Here is an 18,274-nt window from a genome sequence, read left to right on the forward strand (position 1 = left end):
ACAGACGAATGCAAAAACTGGTAGAAGCCGACCTCGGGGAAGGTCAGTTTGGATCGCGTAGAAATGTTGGAACACGTGAGGCAATACTGCCCCTACGAGTTATCTTAGAAGAAAGATTAAGGAAAGGCAAACCTACGTTTCTAGCATTTGTAGACTTTAAGAAAGCTTTTGACAATGTCGACTGGAATACTCTCTTTCAAATTCTAAAGGTGGCAGGGGTAAAATACAGGGAGCGAAAGGCTATTTACAATTTGTACAGAAACCAGATGGCAGTTGTAAGAGTCGAGGGGCATGAAAGGGAAGCAGTGGTTGGGAAGGGGGTGAAACATGGTTGTAGCCTCTCCCCGATGTTATTCAATCTGTATATTGAGCAAGCAGTGAAGGAAACAAAAGAAAAATTCGGAGTAGGTATTAAAATTCATGGAGAAGAAGTAAAAACTTTGAGGTTCGCCGATGACATTGTAATTCTGTCAGAGACAGCAAAGGACTTGGAAGAGCAGTTGAATGGAATGGACAGTGTCTTGAAAGGAGGATATAAGATGAACATCAACAAAAACAAAACGAGGATAATGGAATGTAGTCGAATTAAATCGGGTGATGGTGAGGGAATTAGATTAGGAAATCAGACACTTAAAGTAGCAGATGAGTTCTGCTATTTGCGGAGCAAAATAAGTGATGATGGTCGAAGTAGAGAGGATATAAAATGTAGACTGGCAATGGCAAGGAAAGCGTTTCTGAAGAAGAGAAATTCGTCAATATGGAGTATAGATTTAGGCGTCAGGAAGTCGTTTCTGAAAGTATTTGTATTGGCTGTAGCCATGTATGGAAGTGAAACGTGGACGGTAAATAGTTTGGACAAGAAGAGAATAGAAGCATTCGAAATGTGGTGCTACAGAAGAATGTTGAAGATTATATGGGTAGATCACGTAACTAATGAGGAAGTATTGAATAGGATTGGGGGGGAAGAGGAGTTTGTGGCACAACTTGAGTAGAAGAGGCGATCGGTTGGTAGGAAATGTTCTGAGGCATAAAGAGATCGCCAATTTAGTACTGGTGGGCAGCGTGGAGGGTAAATATCGTAGAGGGAGACGAAGAGATGAATAGATGAATACACTAAGCAGATTCAGAAGGATGTAGGTTGCGGTAGGTAGAGATGAAGAAGCTTGCACAGGATAGAGTAGCATGGAGAGCTGCATCAAACCAGTCTCAGGACTGAAGACCACAACAACAACAATGAAATGGAATCACCGTAACTTGTGAACGGTTTACGTTAGAACGTTCAAACTGAACGGTTGGTCGCAGGGCATGATCCGAATTAGTCTGCCCGTCCACGGTTTGGTTTAGTCCACTTCCACTTGTATGGCTTCGTCAATAAACGAAATTGGCGCATTTGAGAGAGTGAGAATCCGCATTTGAAATCGAAAAGTCTCTTCACCCACAGCGGACGACTTTGTGGTGTGCAGTGTCTCAGTCACGGAATAATCGGTACGGTATTTCTCGACGGCATGGTGACTACCGGACGGTACGTGGAGGTTTCGGAATCTTATTTCATCCCCATTATCAAAAGTGACCGTGATTTGGACGAGATGTGGTTCGTGCAAGACGGAGCTCGACCCCATCGAAGCAGCTGAGTGTCTGGTGTCCTGGAGGAGCACTTTGGGGACCGCATTCTGGCTCTGGGGTACCCAGAGGACAGTGGCGAGGGCCTCCATTCGCCGCCATATTCCCCGAATCTCAACATCTGCGACTCCTTTTCGTGGGGGCTGTATCAAAGACGAGGTGTACAGCAGTGACCCCGAAGCCATCGCTGAGCCGAAAACGGCCATTCAGGAGGTCATCGAGAGCATCCATTTTCCGACACCTCAGCGCGTCGTGCACAAATTCTGCTATTCGTCTGCGGCGCATCACTGCCAATGACGGCAGGCCTTTCGAGCTAGTCGTAGCCTAAATCAGAATATCTGTAGTGACGCTTACGTGTTGAGCAAAGTGTGTGCACGCCTTACTTTGTAACTAATTTACGTTTTTTTTTCATATAATTCAGTAATTGTCACAGTATAGCACCACTGCACCTTTGTGAGGTATTAAAACTTCGGCGTTAACGGGATTTTTCACTTCCCTTTTTTGACCTCGTATGTGTTGCCGTTACACGTAAAAGGTAATGAACAGTGTTTTTATGTTTTTATGTCGTGTTTTCTTTTACTTTATATTTACAAACTATTTATTACCGTGGATAAAGCTGTATATTACAAGCGCTATGTAGATGATACGCTGCTTCTTTGGCTGCGTTCACACTGCCAGCCGGGCCGAGCCGAGCCTGGCCGGGCCGCCGCCGCCCGCTTCGATATCAAACACATGGTTTTGAATTGCGGTGTTCACACTGGCGGCCGGGCCGCGCCGACACGGCGTGAGCCTCCCGGAGCCGAGCCGGCGACATCCCGAGTGTTTAATATTGCCGGCGCGAGCCGACCGCAGGCGCGAGCCTGTGGAGCAGCACTGCGGATTCTGCAGTACACGCACCACACGTCTCCCTTCTGCTGGCATCACAAGTGTGACTGCACACGTCTTTTATTTTAAGATGTTACCTCACATTTCACAATCAGTGAGGAAAAATTACGTTTATTATAATGATACATGCGAAATTACTTTTATTTCATTTATTTAATCTATCGTATTTACATGCATTTACAACAATAGTTCGCAGTTACTTGTAAACGGAGACAGATATGAGTGTCACTGAGGGACGGAAATGTGTCCCTACCAGATGATAATGCATTGTAATGTCATGCTGTGGCAGTTCCTTATCAGTGGAGATAGAACCACTGAGTCAAAGGGCATTATCTCAAAACTCTTCGCCTATCAATCTGTCTATCTTACAAGGTAATGAAAAGAATTCTGTGAGGTCATCAGTGGCTCCACATGATGAACCATCACCACTGCCAAGCGCTGCATCATGAAGAAAAAAGAAGAAAAAAGTTGGAAAATTCTGTAGGAGTATTTCTGCGATTCTTCGTTGAAGGCACAGCAAGACATTACCCAAAATGACGAAGCTAATTACTTCCTAATGATTCTCAGGAGTCCCATAAACTCTCTTTCCCCTCAGAGGTTAGCGTTTGTGAAATTTAAAATACAAAAGCATGACTACAATTAACTGGAGGTAGCGAATGCTGTACAAAGTTCTACTGCAAACCAAAAATTTTGTACTAACGAATCTTACCTTATCGTTATACACAATTTTTCTTCTGCTGTTATACTTCTGCGAAAATTTGTGTTCTGTTTAGAAATTTTGTCTTGAATGATCTGCAGCACATACTGAAATGTATTATGATTCATTCTGTAATTAGAATAACATTTTTCAGGATAGTTTTTAAGTTCTTCATGTAAAGAAAAAAAACTCTCCTAAATGTCTGTCGCTATTTATGGGATGAATCCATAACCTCCTAGTTCTTCTGTACTTCAAAACTCGACGAGTTACAGCAGATTCAAAACAATACGAATAAAAGAGTGAAGACATTGTTCTACAGGACAGCACAGACTAGCTAAAGGCGAGCAGCTGTTGGCTGCAGCTGCGTTTTCTACTGACTTGCTTGTCAGCTGTCGAAGGGTGGGGATCTTTTTAAATTTATTTATCTGGCCTCCGGCCAACCATTTAGCCAAAGAGTGGGGATTATCTTGACAGTGCAGCGCAGCCCGCCAAGGAAGAAAAAAAAACAATGAAGAACAATGAAACGCACATCTGTGCCGATCTACAGCAGTTTCATTAACTCTCCATTATTTTTTCTGTCAAAGTAGACAACGAGACTACAGAATTGCGCTTCAGTTATCTTTTAGTTCGAAATACGAAATGTACATCATACTAACTGTATGATGTTGATGACAAATAATTGATTGTCTTTTGTGATGCAACGTGTGGCCAATTATAAAAGCATAGCAGATGATTGTCCAGTAGCCGAGGGAAAAATTCTTATACATTTGGATTTATCTAGAGAATGAGACCATTAAAATAATAAGAGGGACCGGCACTAAGGCTGCGCTGATCACTAGTAATTAGTTTTTTTTTCTGTGCTGCATTATATGACTACACTAAACCAAGCTGTAACCGCGCGAACTCCGTGGCTTGCGGACGCGGCACTGACGCCACTGAATAGCTCGCATTACTTGAGACCAGAGACAGATATCAGTATCATTATCATTTCAAAAACTTTTTGGTACTTTTGGCTACATTTCATTCCCAACAATGTATGGTCTAAAACGGATCTAACAGTAAGCTAACCGCTACATAACTTTTTCACTACAAGATTTGTAAATCAAGTGCACAACGTTGACAAATAGCATCATTTCACAATGACTGTTAAGAAATATGAAAAGATAAATGATTCAATACGAAGCTAAGATGTTACACTAGCACGTGTACAAAAATCAGATTCTTTAGCCGCATACTTTCTTCAAAATCGGTTGGGAAGCGTTACGAAACTAAGAAATCAGGCGAAACGAAAAGTAGACTTTTTCTTTTTTCACGACGTAAGTAACGCTTTTAAGGAAAAAATAAGTTCATAAAACGATGTGGCGCAGTCTTATATACCGCTAAGAATTTTTAAAACATGAAAATCGGAGAAGTGGATTTTCCCCCATTTCGCCGTCCCGGCTCGGCGCGGCGCGCAGTGTGAATGCACTACACGTCGGCCTGAGCTGGCTAGGCACGAGCCGAGCCAGCACGCGTCAGCCCGGCCGGCAGTGTGAACGCAGCCTTATTGATGGGCAAGAAGAAGAAGAAGAAGAAGTTGCAGAAATAGTAAATAAATTTAACGAGTTACACGGTAAAACTGAATTCACTGTGGAAGAAGAGAAAAATGGTGAACTGCAATTTGTCGACCTAAGTATTAGGAAACAAAATGGTAGGCACGTTTTTAAAATATTTAGGAAACCAACCACAAATGACGTGTTGATACAAAATACTTCCTGCCATCCTAATAGCCAGAAACTTTCTGCTTTTAGATCTGTGATAGACAGAGCCTTTAGAGTCCCCGTGAATGAAGAAGGCAGAGTGACTGAGCTGAACATCGCGAAACAACAAGCCAGAGCTAACGGATATCACCAAAACGTTGTCAATAAATTAATACGTCACAAACAGCGCGCGATTGCAAGGAAGAACACCGCAAATGATATTACGAGAGTCACAATACCATACAACGGTGATATTTCGCAAAAAGTGGCTAACATTTTCAAACCTTTTAAAGTTGATACCGCTTTTCAGACCAATAATACGCTGCGGTTTAAACTAAGAAATAACGTAGTGTGTGGTATCAACGATGACGCATGGGCGGTTTACGACGAAAGAGAAGAGAGCCATGTGGTTAGATGTTGAACACCGTAGGCGACACCATTTTAGAGTTTTTTTATATTTTGACGACTATGTGGAGATGCACCTTGGAAGACAAGGCTGCAACAAGGGAAGTAGCCACAATGTTTTAATTTTATTATCTTTTTTATTGTGCCTGGTGCATGTTCCATTTTAGCGAGTTTTAACAGGTTCTTTTACTTTTTGTTAATCTGATGATGGGAGCTTGACTTCCGAAACGCGTCAATCTTAGTGTTTATGGCTATAAAAAGTGGTTTGAGCCGATATATTTTTTAACATTGACATTCACAACCACGACTTCTCATCCAGTATGGATAAAATCAAAATTAATTACCGATATTATAGTTAACTTACCGCAATGTGAAATCAACCCTAGAAACTTTATCACGCAATACACGTATGAGCTGATACAGGGCACAATAATGTGTATCGCAGAAGCGAGGCACGAGCGATCCCATTACAAATGGAATTCGATTGATGCAGCACTTTTCATGCGGCTTGTGCAGAGACATCAGGCATACGCAGAGGTGGCAACGTATTCCCTTAAGCTTTAGGATACCCTTACGTTGCTGGTAAGTATGCTTCCTGTTGTTGTTGTTGTTGTGGTCTTCAGTCCTGAGACTGGTTCGATGCAGCTCTCCATGCTACTCTATCCTGTGCAAGCTTCTTCATCTCCCAGTACCTACTGCAACCTACATCCTTCTGAATCTGCTTAGTGTATCCATCTCTTGGTCTCCCTCTACGATTTTTACCCTCCAATGCTACAATGGTGATCCCTCGATGTCTCAGAACATGTCCTACCAACCGATCCCTTCTTCTAGTCAAGGTGTGCCACAAACTCCTCTTCTCCCCAATTCTATTCAATACCTCCTCATTGGTTACGTGATCTACCCATCTAATCTTCAGCATTCTTCTGTAGCATCACATTTCGAAAGCATCTATTCTCTTCTTGTCCAAACTATTTATCGTCCAAATTTCACTTCCATATAAATACTTTCAGAAACGTCTTCCTGACAAATCTATACTCGGTGTTAACAAATTTCTCTTCTTCAGAAACGTTTTTGTTGCCATTACCAGTCTACAGTTTATATCCTCTCTACTTCTACCATCATCAGTTATTTTGCTCCCCAAATAGCTTAACTCGTTTACTACTTTAAGCGTCTCATTTCCTAATCTAATACCCTCGGCATTACCCTATTTAATTGGACTGCATTCCATTATTCTCGTTTTGCTTTTGTTGATGTTCATCTTATACCCTCCTTTCAACACACTGTCCATTCCGTTCGACTGCTCTACCAAGTGCTTTGCTGTTTCTGACAGAATTACAATGTCATCGGCGAACCTCGAAGTTTTTATTTCTTCTCCATGGATTTTAATACCTACTGTTTTGTTTCCTTTACTGCTTGCTCAATATAAAGATTGAATAACATCGGGGATAGGCTACAACCCTGTCTCACTCCCTTCCCAACCACTGCTTCCCTTTCACACCGCTCGACTCTAATAACTGCCATCTGGTTTCTGTACAAATTGTAAATAGCCTTTCGCTCCCTGTATTTTACCCCTGCCACCTTCAGAATTTGAAAGAGAGTATTGCAGTCAACATTGTCAAAAGCTTTCTCTAAGTCAACAAATGCTAGAAACGTAGCTTTGGCTTTCCTTAATCTTTCTTCTAAGATAACTCGTAGGGGTAGTATTGCCTCACGTGTTCCAATATTTTTACGGAATCCAAACTGATCTTCCGCGAGGTCGGCTTCTACTAGTTTTTCCATTCGTCTGCAAAGACAAAAGAGTATAATAAACAAATGTACTTATATATTCCAATAGAAATTTTGTTGGAAACTTCCGTTAGCAGGTAACAAATAATGTTGCACAGACAGTGTCTCCACAGTGTACTTGAGCGCACCTGACGTAGAAATATGAAGTGCTGGTGCTGCTACACGAACCCTGTAACAACTGCCAGAACTACGAAGAACATGCCCTGCCAGTAGTTCAAGTAATCTACCACGCGAACGCGCTGTTGTACGCATCCAAATTTGTGGTACAAATAATGTACCACCGTACAACCTCGGTGCAGCATAAGGTGGCACACAAACTGTACCACCAGACTTGAAAGAGTTGAGAAGCGTTGACCTCTCCGCGGTGCCTTCGTTACGTGATGTCCGGTGAGGCGGGCTGCTCGTATAGCCTGCGTGGTGTGGGAAAGCAAGGAAACTCACAGCGCCGCGACCGTGTTAACCTGTCGGGGGATATACGAGGGTGCGTCAATGATGATACGCAGAGTAGTTATAAAATAGTCTTGAAACGAGGGTATAAGATAAACGTCAACAAAAGCAGAACGAGGATAATGGAATGTAGTCGAATAATTCAGGTGATGGTGCGGCTACAGCGTACAGAAGAATCGTTGTAAAGCATCCACTGCATTTCGCACCAAGAAGTACTGTGTGCAAAAGCAGCAAATCTGGGGGACGTCAGTGCAAGTGGGTATTCGCACAGTTAATTATTTGAGATCCCACGGGCTTACGTATACAGGGTGTTACAAAAAGGTGCGGCCAAACTTTCAGGAAACATTCCTCACACACAAATAAAAAAAAAAAATATGTTAGGAGGACATGTGTCCGGGAAACGCTTAATTTCCATCTTAGAGCTCATTTTAGTTTCGTCAGTATGTACTGTACTTCCTCGATTCACCGCCATGACTTCATACGGGATACTCTACCTGTGCTGCTGGAACATGTGCCTTTACAAGTACGACACAACATGTGGTTCGTGCGCGATGGAGCTCCTGCGCATTTCAGTCGAAGTGTCCGTACGCTTCTCGACAACAGATTCGGTGACCGATGGATTGGTAGAGGCGCACAAATTCCGTGGCCTCCACGCTCTCCTGACCTCAACCCTCTCGACTTTCACTTACGGGGGCATTTGAAAGCTCTTGTCTACGCAACCCCGGTACCAAATGTAGAGACCCTTCGTGCTCGTATTGTGGACGGCTGTGATACAATACGCCATTCTCCAGGGCTGCATCAGCGCATCAGGGATTCCGTGCGACGGAGGGTGGATGCACGTATCCTCGCTAACCGAGGACATTTTGAACATTTCCTGTAACAAAGTGTTTGAAGTCACGCTGGTACGTTCTGTTGCTGTGTATTTCCATTCCATGATTAATGTGGTTTGAAGAGAAGTATTAAAATGAGCTCTAACATGGAAAGTAAGCGTTTCCGGACACATGTCCACGTAACATATTTTCTTTCTTTGTGTGTGAGGAACGTTTCCTGGAAGTTTGGCCGCACCTTTTTAGAACACCCTGTAGACACTTTCACACATACGTAACTGAAATTGGGGAAGAGTACGGTGACGTACCATACCACAGTGGCGGCCGCTGGCTTAGCCACGGTAATGTACTCGAAAGATTTTTCTAGCTGAGAATAGCAACGAATCAGTTTTTAAACGACAAAGGAAGGTACGATGAAAAGTTAGAAGATCCAGAGTGGCTTGCCGAGCTTCCATTTTTAGGTTACATTGCCGGACACACGAATGAGTCGAACACAGGTTTCGAAGGAGAAAAATCAGCTAATTTGTGAAATGTCTTCCAGCCATTAAGCGTATTGTAAACTCCACCTGTGATAATTAAACAAAACGTATCGTAGGTAATAGGTACTCTTTCAAACCTGGATTTCTTTCGACCACTCCTACAAACCTTATTCCTTCATTTAATAAAGGACAGTAACTGTAGGAAAGAAAACGCATTACAGACGAAGGAGCGGAGAGGGGGGGGGGGGGGGGGGGGAGAAGCGGGCGGCCAGCTCGCCCCTGTGTGCACGCAGAACACCTGTTAACTGCACACGAGCAAGCGCACCGCACACGTGCAGGATTCCTGACCGCCCCCGTTTCAGATGAATACTCTGAGGAGTGAGACTACAGCTGCAGCGTCGCCGTGCCGTGGTGCCCGGCGTAGCTTCCAGCTTACAGCGCGGCCCACTGTGACGGGCTCGCCACGACGCAGGTGCCGACAAACAAACCGGCTGTCGCCGACGTCCGCTCCGCTCATAGCAGAGGACGAGGTGCGCGCGCACCCGAGGACGGCTGGGCGCCGCCACGCCCCTCCCAGCCACTGCAGCGGCGCGGGTTGCATAACCAGCTCCGGCAGGCGTGCCAAGTACAGCCCACACACACACACACAGGTCCCAACCACTCGAGAAAAAAAAAAAATCTGACATCCGTAATTCTACTGAAATGCACAATGTGATCAAAAGTATCCGGGCACCCCCCATAAACATACCTATTACATATTAGGTGCATTGCGCTGCCGGGTACTCCATATCAGCGACCTCAGTAGTCATCAGACATCGTGAGAGGGCAGAATGGGGCGCTCCGCGGAACTCGCGCACTCCGAACGTGGTCGGGTGACCGAGTGTCACTTTTGTGTCATACGTCTGTACGAGAGATTTCACCACTCCTAAACACCGCTAGGTCCACTGTTTCCGATTAGTGAAGTGGAAACGTGAACGGACACGTACAGCACAAACAAAGGCAGACACCTATCCACACCGTCACACAGTAATTCCAAACTGCATCAGGATCGACTGCAAGTACTATGACAGTTTAGGCGGGAGGTGAGAAAAGTTGGATTTCACGGTCGAGCGGCTGCACATAAGCCAAACATCATGCCGGTAAAGGCCAAACGACGCCTCGCTCAGTGTAAGCGGCGTAAACATCTGACGATTGAACAGTGGAAAAACGTTGTGTGGAGTGACGAATCGCGGTACACAATGTGGCGACCCGATGGCAGGGTGTGGGTACGGCGAATGCCCGGTGAACGTCACCTGCCAGCGTGTGTAGTGCCGACAGTAAAATTCGGAGGCGGTTGTGTTATGGTGTGGTGGTGTTTTTCATGGAGGGGGCTTGCATCTCTTGCGTGGCACTATCACAGCACAGGCCTATATTGATGTCTTAAGCACCTTCTTGCTTCCCACTGTTGAAGAGCAATTCGTGGGTGACGATTGTGCATCTTTCGAGACGATCGAGCACCTGTTCACAATGCACGGCCTGTGGCGGAGTGGTTACACGACAATAACATCCCTGTAATGGACTGGCCTGCACACGGTCCTGACCTGAATCCTACAGAACACCTTTGGGATGTTTTGGGACGCCGACTTCGTGCCAGGCCTCAGCGACCGACATCGATACCTCTCCTCAGTGCAGCACTCCGTGAAGAATGGGCTGCCATTCCCCGAGAAACGTTGCAGCACCTGACTGAACGTATGCCTGCGAGAGTGGAAGCTGTCATCAAGGCTAAGGGTGGGCCAGCATTACCGATGGAGGGCGCCACGGAACTTGTAAATCATTTTCAGCCAGGTGTCCGGATACTTTTGATCACGTAGTGTATATTTACAGGGTTGATCGTGTTAGGACAGCAACCAGCCACAAATTTACTTTGAGTTCCTTTATTCAAAGGAAACCGTTACCGGTTTCGAATCGTTGCGATTCATCATCAGACGGTTTACACGCTTTCTTTCTACATTTGGTGTGTTTTTTACAAATTAATTATCGTGAAACGTCGGTTTCGAGTGATTGTTTCTATAACGTTCATCCAATCGATGTAAATGCATTCCCACTGCATCCTCGTTGTTGCACACATAATATTTCTCACTGTACACTTTAGATTTGTCACTGAGTTCATTCCAATCACGCACCACATGTTTTGGTACATACAAAGAGCTTACATGTGGTGCGTCATTGGAATGAACTCAGTGACAAATCTAAAGTGTACAGTGAGAACTATTACGTGTGCAACAACGAGGATGCAGTGGGAATGCATTTACATCGATTGGATGAACGTTATAGAAACAATCACTCGAAACCGACGTTTCACGACAATTAATCTGTAAAAAACACACCGAATGTAGAAAGAAAGCGTGTAAACCGTCTGATGATGAATCGCAACGATTCGAAACCGGTAACGGTTTCCTTTGATTAAAGGAACTCAAAGTAAATTTGTGGCTGGTTGCTGTCCTAACACGATCAAGATTTGTCTTCAAAAACAGCCACGGTCTCCAAAATGTCATCATATGACAAAATTATATTTACAGGGTTATTACAAATGATTGAAGCGATTTCACAGCTCTACACTAACTTTATTATTTGAGATATTTTCACAATGCTTTGCACACACATACAAAATCTCAAGAAGTTTTTTTAAGCATTCACAAATGTTCGATATGTGCCCCTTTAGTAATTCGGCAGACATCAAGCCGATAATCAAGTTCCTCCCACACTCGGTGCAGCATGTCCCCATCAATGAGTTCGAAAGCATCGTTGATGCGAGCTCGCAGTTCTGGCACGTTTCTTGGTAGAGCAGGTTTAAACACTGAATCTTTCACATAACCCCACAGAAAGAAATCGCATGGGGTTAAGTCGGGAGAGCGTGGAGGCCATGACACGAATTGCTGATCGTGATATCCACCACGACCGATCCATCGGTTTTCCAATCTCCTGTTTAAGAAATGCCGAACATCACGATGGAAGTGCGGTGGAGCACCATCCTGTTGAAAGATGAAGTCGGCGCTGTCGGTCTCCAGTTGTGGCGTGAGCCAATTTTCCAGCATGTCCAGATACACGTGTCCTGTAACGTTTTTTTCGCAGAAGAAAAAGGGGCCGTAAAGTTTAAACCGTGAGATTGCACAAAACACGTTAACTTTTGGTGAATTGCGAATTTGCTGCACGAATGCGTGAAGATTCTCTACCGCCCAGATTCGCACATTGTGTCTGTTCACTTCACCATTAAGAAAAAATGTTGCCTCATCACTGAAAACAAGTTTCGCACTGAATGCATCCTCTCCCATGAGCTTTTGCAACCGCGCCGAAAATTCAAAGCGTTTGACTTTGTCATCGGGTGTCAGGGCTTGTAGCAATTGTAAACGGTAAGGCTTCTGCTTTAGCCTTATCCGTAAGATTTTCCAAACCGTCGGCTGTGGTACGTTTAGCTCCCTGCTTGCTTTATTCGTCGACTTCCGCGGGCTACGCGTGAAACTTGCCCGCACGCGTTCAACCGTTTCTTCGCTCACTGCAGGCCGACCCGTCGATTTCCCCTTACAGAGGCATCCAGAAGCTTCAAACAGCGCATACCATCGCCGAATGGAGTTGGCAGTTGGTGGATCTCTGCTGAACTTGGTCCTGAAGTGTCGTTGCACTGTTACGACTGACTGATGTGAGTGCATTTCAAGCACGACATACGCTTTCTCGGCTCCTGTTCCCATTTTGTCTCACTGCGCTCTCGAGCGCTCTCGCGGCAGAAACCTGAAGTGCGGCTTCAGCCGAACAAAACTTTATGAGTTTTTCTACGTATCTGCAGTGTGTCGTGACCATATGTCACTGAATGGAGCTACAGTGAATTTATGAAATCGCTTCAATCATTTGTAATAGCCCTGTATATAGACTGAGGTGACGAAAGTCATGCGACAGGGATGTGCACACATACAGCAGGTGGTAGTACCGTGTGCACGAGGTGTACAAGGGCGGCGCATTTGCGGAGCCGTCTCAGGTGATCCGTGTGGAAAGGTTTCTGGCCTCATTACGGTCGCACTATGGGAGTTCACAGACCGTAGAACAACAGTATGGTACCAGAATGAGATTTTCGGGCAGCGGAGTGTGCGCCGATATGAAACTTCCTGGCGGGACGGGCCGTGGGTCGTGCTTGGGTAGCTCACTTCCAGCCACGATGTACAAGCGATGGCGTCACGGCGGGGGTGACTCCCTTACATCGCGCCTACTGGGTCTCCTGGTTCCGGCGTCCCTCACACCTCCGCTGGCGGTGGGCAACATCACGCCACATTTTGCGCACGTGTCGACATTCATCGTGGAACTTGGTTCTACCACAGACGAGCTTCCGCGCACGAGACCGCAATGCGCGAAGGATTTTTATGTTTGGCTGCTACGACCGACAAGCCGTAGTGTCATTGGACGCAAACATCTACATCTACATCTACATTTATACTCCGCAAGCCACCCAACGGTGTGTGGCGGAGGGCACTTTACGTGCCACTGTCATTACCTCCCTTTCCTGTTCCAGTCGCGTATGGTTCGCGGGAAGAACGACTGCCGGAAAGCCTCCGTGCGCGCTCGAATCTCTCTAATTCTACATTCGTGATCTCCTCGGGAGGTATAAGTAGGGGGAAGCAATATATTCGATACCTCATCCAGAAACGCACCCTCTCGAAACCTGGACAGCAAGCTACACCGCGATGCAGAGCGCCTCTCTTGCAGAGTCTGCCACTCGAGTTTGCCAAACATCTCCGTAACGCTATCACGCTTACCAAATAACCCCGTGACGAAACGCGCCGCTCTTCTCTGGATCTTCTCTATCTCCTCCGTCAACCCGACCTGGAACGTATCCCACACTGATGAGTAATACTCGAGTATAGGTCGAACGAGTGTTTTGTAAGCCACCTCCTTTGTTGATGGACTACATTTTCTAAGGACTCTCCCAATGAATCTCAACCTGGCACCCGCCTTACCAACAATTACTTTTATATGATCATTCCACTTCAAATCGTTCCGCACGCATACTCCCAGATATTTTACAGAAGTAACTGCTACCAGTGTTTGTTCCGCTATCATATAATCGTACAATAAAGGATGCTCCTTTCTATGTATTAGCAATACATTACATTTGTCTATGTTAAGGGTCAGTTGCCACTCCCTGCACCAAGTGCCTATCCGTTGCAGATCTTCCTGCACCCCAGGCTGCATTGGACATAGATTTGGAGACACGTGCACCAAAAATTCCTTCCTACCTTCGTTCGGGCACTGCGGTTCCCTGTCGCCTGTGGCGAGTTCAGCACCAACCAACGGCTCCGTGCAATTGGACTAGTGGAGACTCCGCTGCGCCCGAAATGTCGCCAAGCGGATGACGACCGTCACCGCTTAACTCGTATCGCGGTGGAGGACGTGTGGCTCCTAGGAAGACAGATGGTGGCTCGCTACCCCCGTGTGACCCCGCAACGTATTACCCCTGCCTGCTGCCTTCTTACATCCGGAGAGTGACTACTTTCCGGCGGCTAAATCACAGTCGATCATCTGGGTCAAAGGTTGGACGATCGCGTGCATCTATGGGGATGCTGCCGTCGCGACTTGACTTTTGGTATTTCTTGCAGCAAGCCCACAATGAGGTTCACAGATGGAAAACCTTTGCCAAATATCTTCAGGCAGTCTTCCGCGACCCCCCACACAGTTGGGATGGGGCGGGTGCAGTCTGTAACGCCGGAAATGCATATCCTCCTATTTCCATCTATTGCACTGCAAATTTTTTTCCTTATTTTGTCACCTGAAGATATGACACTTCTGTCTCTTTATATATTGTAATTATTTTACTGTTTCTATATATATATATATATATATATATATATATATATATATATATATATATATATATATATATATATATTTATTTATTTATGCATTTATGTTGGTATGTTTTGTGAATATTATTTGTATTTGTTTAGGATCTTTGGTAGTGTTAACTCTGCGGCGTGGAGCGCGGGCAGAGAGGGCGAGTCTGGCTGGGGTGGTGCGGTGGAGCAGGTGTGTTGTGTGACGCTCCCGCGAGTTGCCGCGCTTTCGGGGTTTGGCAGCATGTAATTGCGCTCGACTTGCTATGATAGTTTCTGACATGGTGTCGCGGACGGGAAGCATTAGCTGGCGCACATCAAGAGCCCGTTTCGCCTGGTGACCGTGTGGAGAAGAAGGTGCGCCAACATCCAGCTTCTGCAACAGCGACGGCCGACAATGAGTGACTGTCGCCACCTCCTCGATCGACGGCTTCAAACCTTCAATCAACCAACAAGGAAGACTAAAAGCACGTAAAGTTTCAGAACTGTATGGCAGACCTCAGCTTTTCAAATTGTTCCATTTGCCTCGCAAAATTACAGCAACTTAGCATGAACCTTTGTTGCTCATTGTCCCAATTGCATTACCAGGCAGGGTCCCTTTCGTTTCCGGAATGAACCCGAGTGTCGTTGAAATTCATACGCCAGCATTTAAGTAACATCATTCAATTTCACTGCTTTAATTTCAAAGTTCAGTTTAAGTATTCATAGCTGGCTACAATGTTTAGATTACGCAAGCACAAATTAAGAGTGCGAGTTTTGTTAGCATATTTTAGCTTACCTGTGACTGCAGTTCAGCTTGGTACGTACTAAATTTTATTATTGTTAAATGTTCAGAATCATTTAATTCAAGTTCGAAGTTAAATCTCTTATTTCTAAATTGCGTAGATTCAAGTAGCTTTTGAAATGTTTGTTGAGGTAGCGCAAGACCAACTTTATTTTATTTAATTCCGTACTGCTTCAGAAGTAAAGTTCAGTATCAATTTCAGTCACTACTTTAACTTTCAATTTTCCGGTTTTATTAATCCTTTTGCTAAATTAAGTCAGAGTGTAGCGAAATTTATTACTTCTGACAAACATTCAGTTTTCACACAACCGTGTCGACCTTCAGTTGCCACGCTTTTAGTGCTAATTATACGTCCAATAACCTTTCCATTTCGGTTATTGTAGTAGTTGTCCACAGGACTGGCGACTAATTAATGGCAGTTACTTGTTAACGTGACGACCGCACATTTACTTTCTTCATTAACTTTACCTTTTTTCAAAATTAATTTGGACCAATTTCATTTGTATTTTTCCTTTCACTTGGATGTAACCCTTTCCTCCCTCTTTACCGACAGATTAACTTCGGTGACGATCGCTTTTGTCAAATTTCCATTAGGTACACGCGGTTTAACTCTTCACTGTCATTAAGGTCGATAAGTTAGGGGGGAGGTTACACAGTCCACCACATCTGACAGCTGCTGATGAGCCTCACGCTTCTCTCACCACTCATGCACATCCTATACCATGGAAAGATCTACATGTTCCTTTTAAAATAAATAAAAAGAACAACATCCCTGTTCCTTTAAATTCGTGATTTGTTTTCCAATGATTTTTTTTTTCCAGAGGAAAAGTGTTTGTGAACTGCCTAATTTTGTATCCAAATAGAATACCGATAAATAAATGTTAAAAAAAAAGTTGGTAGAGCACTTGCCCACGAAAGGCAAAGGTCCCGAGATCGGGTCTCGGTCCGGCACAGGAAGTTTCTGCCAGGAAGTTTCATAACATAATGGTAGTTGCAGTTGGGTGCACAGGCCATTCGATTTCCGAAAACGTTAAGGAATTCAATACTGCGACATCCACAGTAGTCTGGAGACCGTGCGGAGAACGCCGCATTCCAGGCATCGGCTCCCACCAGAGACGACGCAGAGCCCCACGGCACTTGCTTAACGACCGAGAGCAGCGGCGTTTGCGCAGGGCTGTCGGTGCTGACAGACAAGCAACGCTGCGTCAAACAACCGCAGAAATGAATTTGGGGGGCGCGACGGACGCACCTGCTACGACAGTGTGCGGCGAAATCTGCCGTCAATGGGCTGTGGCAGCAGACAACAACAGACGCGAGTGCCTCTGCTAACAGCGAGTCGTGGGTTCGTGACTGTACGAGTTGGACGCGAGACTACTGGTCACACGAGTCCCGATTTCACTCGGCGACAACTGAGAGTCGAGTTGGAGTGTGGTACAGACCCCAAGAAGACAACAAGGCGCTATGTCAGCTTGTGGTGGCTCCGCAACTGTCCCTACTGTGTTTGCACAGGGCCTCTGCTCTGACAGGGCACATCACTGACCGGAAATGCTTATGATCGGCTAGTTGGGACCATTTGCTGTCCCATGTCGACTTCGTGTTCCAAAACAACATTGGAATTTTCCTAGATGACAATACACCGTGTCACCAGGACACAATTATTCGCAACTGGTTTGAAGAACATTCTGCACAATTGGACCGAATGATTTCGCCAACGATCAAATATTTATGGGACGTAATGGAGAGGCCAGGTCGTGCACGATATCCCGCAACGATTTAAGACTTTCGCAATTATGGACGGCTATACGGGCACCGCAACTCAAGGCGAGGCGGCGTTTGACAAGTCCGTGCAAAGTCCGAGAGATGGCACCGCCGGCGAGTATCGAGGTCACACGTCACGGAAAGAAAGCACACCAACTTTCAGCCATACTTGTCTATTTCTTTTGTGTTTGGCATTCGTGTGAATCGATCAAGTCGAGTGATTGTCAAAAAATGGACGAGAGGAATTTCGTGTGGTGATTAAACATTACATCATGAAAGGCAAAACGCCTCAGGAGACTAACAGAAGCCTGATAAACATCACGGTGACTCTGCACCTTCGATTCGAATCGTTTATAAGTGGTTTCAAAATTTTCGCAGTGGCCATGTGGACACGAGTCATGCTGAACGTTCTGGACGCCCTGTGGAGGTTACGACTCCAGAAATCATCGATAAAATGCACGATATGGTGACGGATGAGAGAAGAGTCGAGGTGCGTCAGATTGCTAGTCCTGTGGGCATCTCGAGTGAACGGGTATATAGTATTTTGCGTAAACATTCGGGCATCAGAAAGCTATCCACAAGACGGGTTCCGCGATTGCTCACGCCTGACCAAAAACGGAATCGTGTGAAGTGTTGCAAGGTTGGTTCGCACCTGTTCGGGAAGGATCCGCATGACTTCAAAGCGTCGTTTCGTCGCTGTGGATGAAACATGGATACATTACTGTACTCCTGAGACCAAACAACAATCCAAACAATGGGTTACCAAGGCAGAATCTGCACCAAAAAAGGCGGCCGGAAGGCTTGTGGCGACTGTTTCTTGGGATTCGCGAGGGATAATCCTCATCGGCTATCTGGAAAAGGGTAAAACTATTACAGGTGCACATTATTCATAGTTGCTGGACCGTTTCAAAACCGAGATGCAAGAAAAACGTAGGCGATTGGACCCCAAAAAAGTCATTTTCCATCACGACAATGCACCAGCACACACCTCAG

The sequence above is a fragment of the Schistocerca serialis genome, unplaced genomic scaffold (genome assembly GCF_023864345.2).
Source record: "Schistocerca serialis cubense isolate TAMUIC-IGC-003099 unplaced genomic scaffold, iqSchSeri2.2 HiC_scaffold_1420, whole genome shotgun sequence".
NCBI lineage: Eukaryota > Metazoa > Arthropoda > Insecta > Orthoptera > Acrididae > Schistocerca > Schistocerca serialis.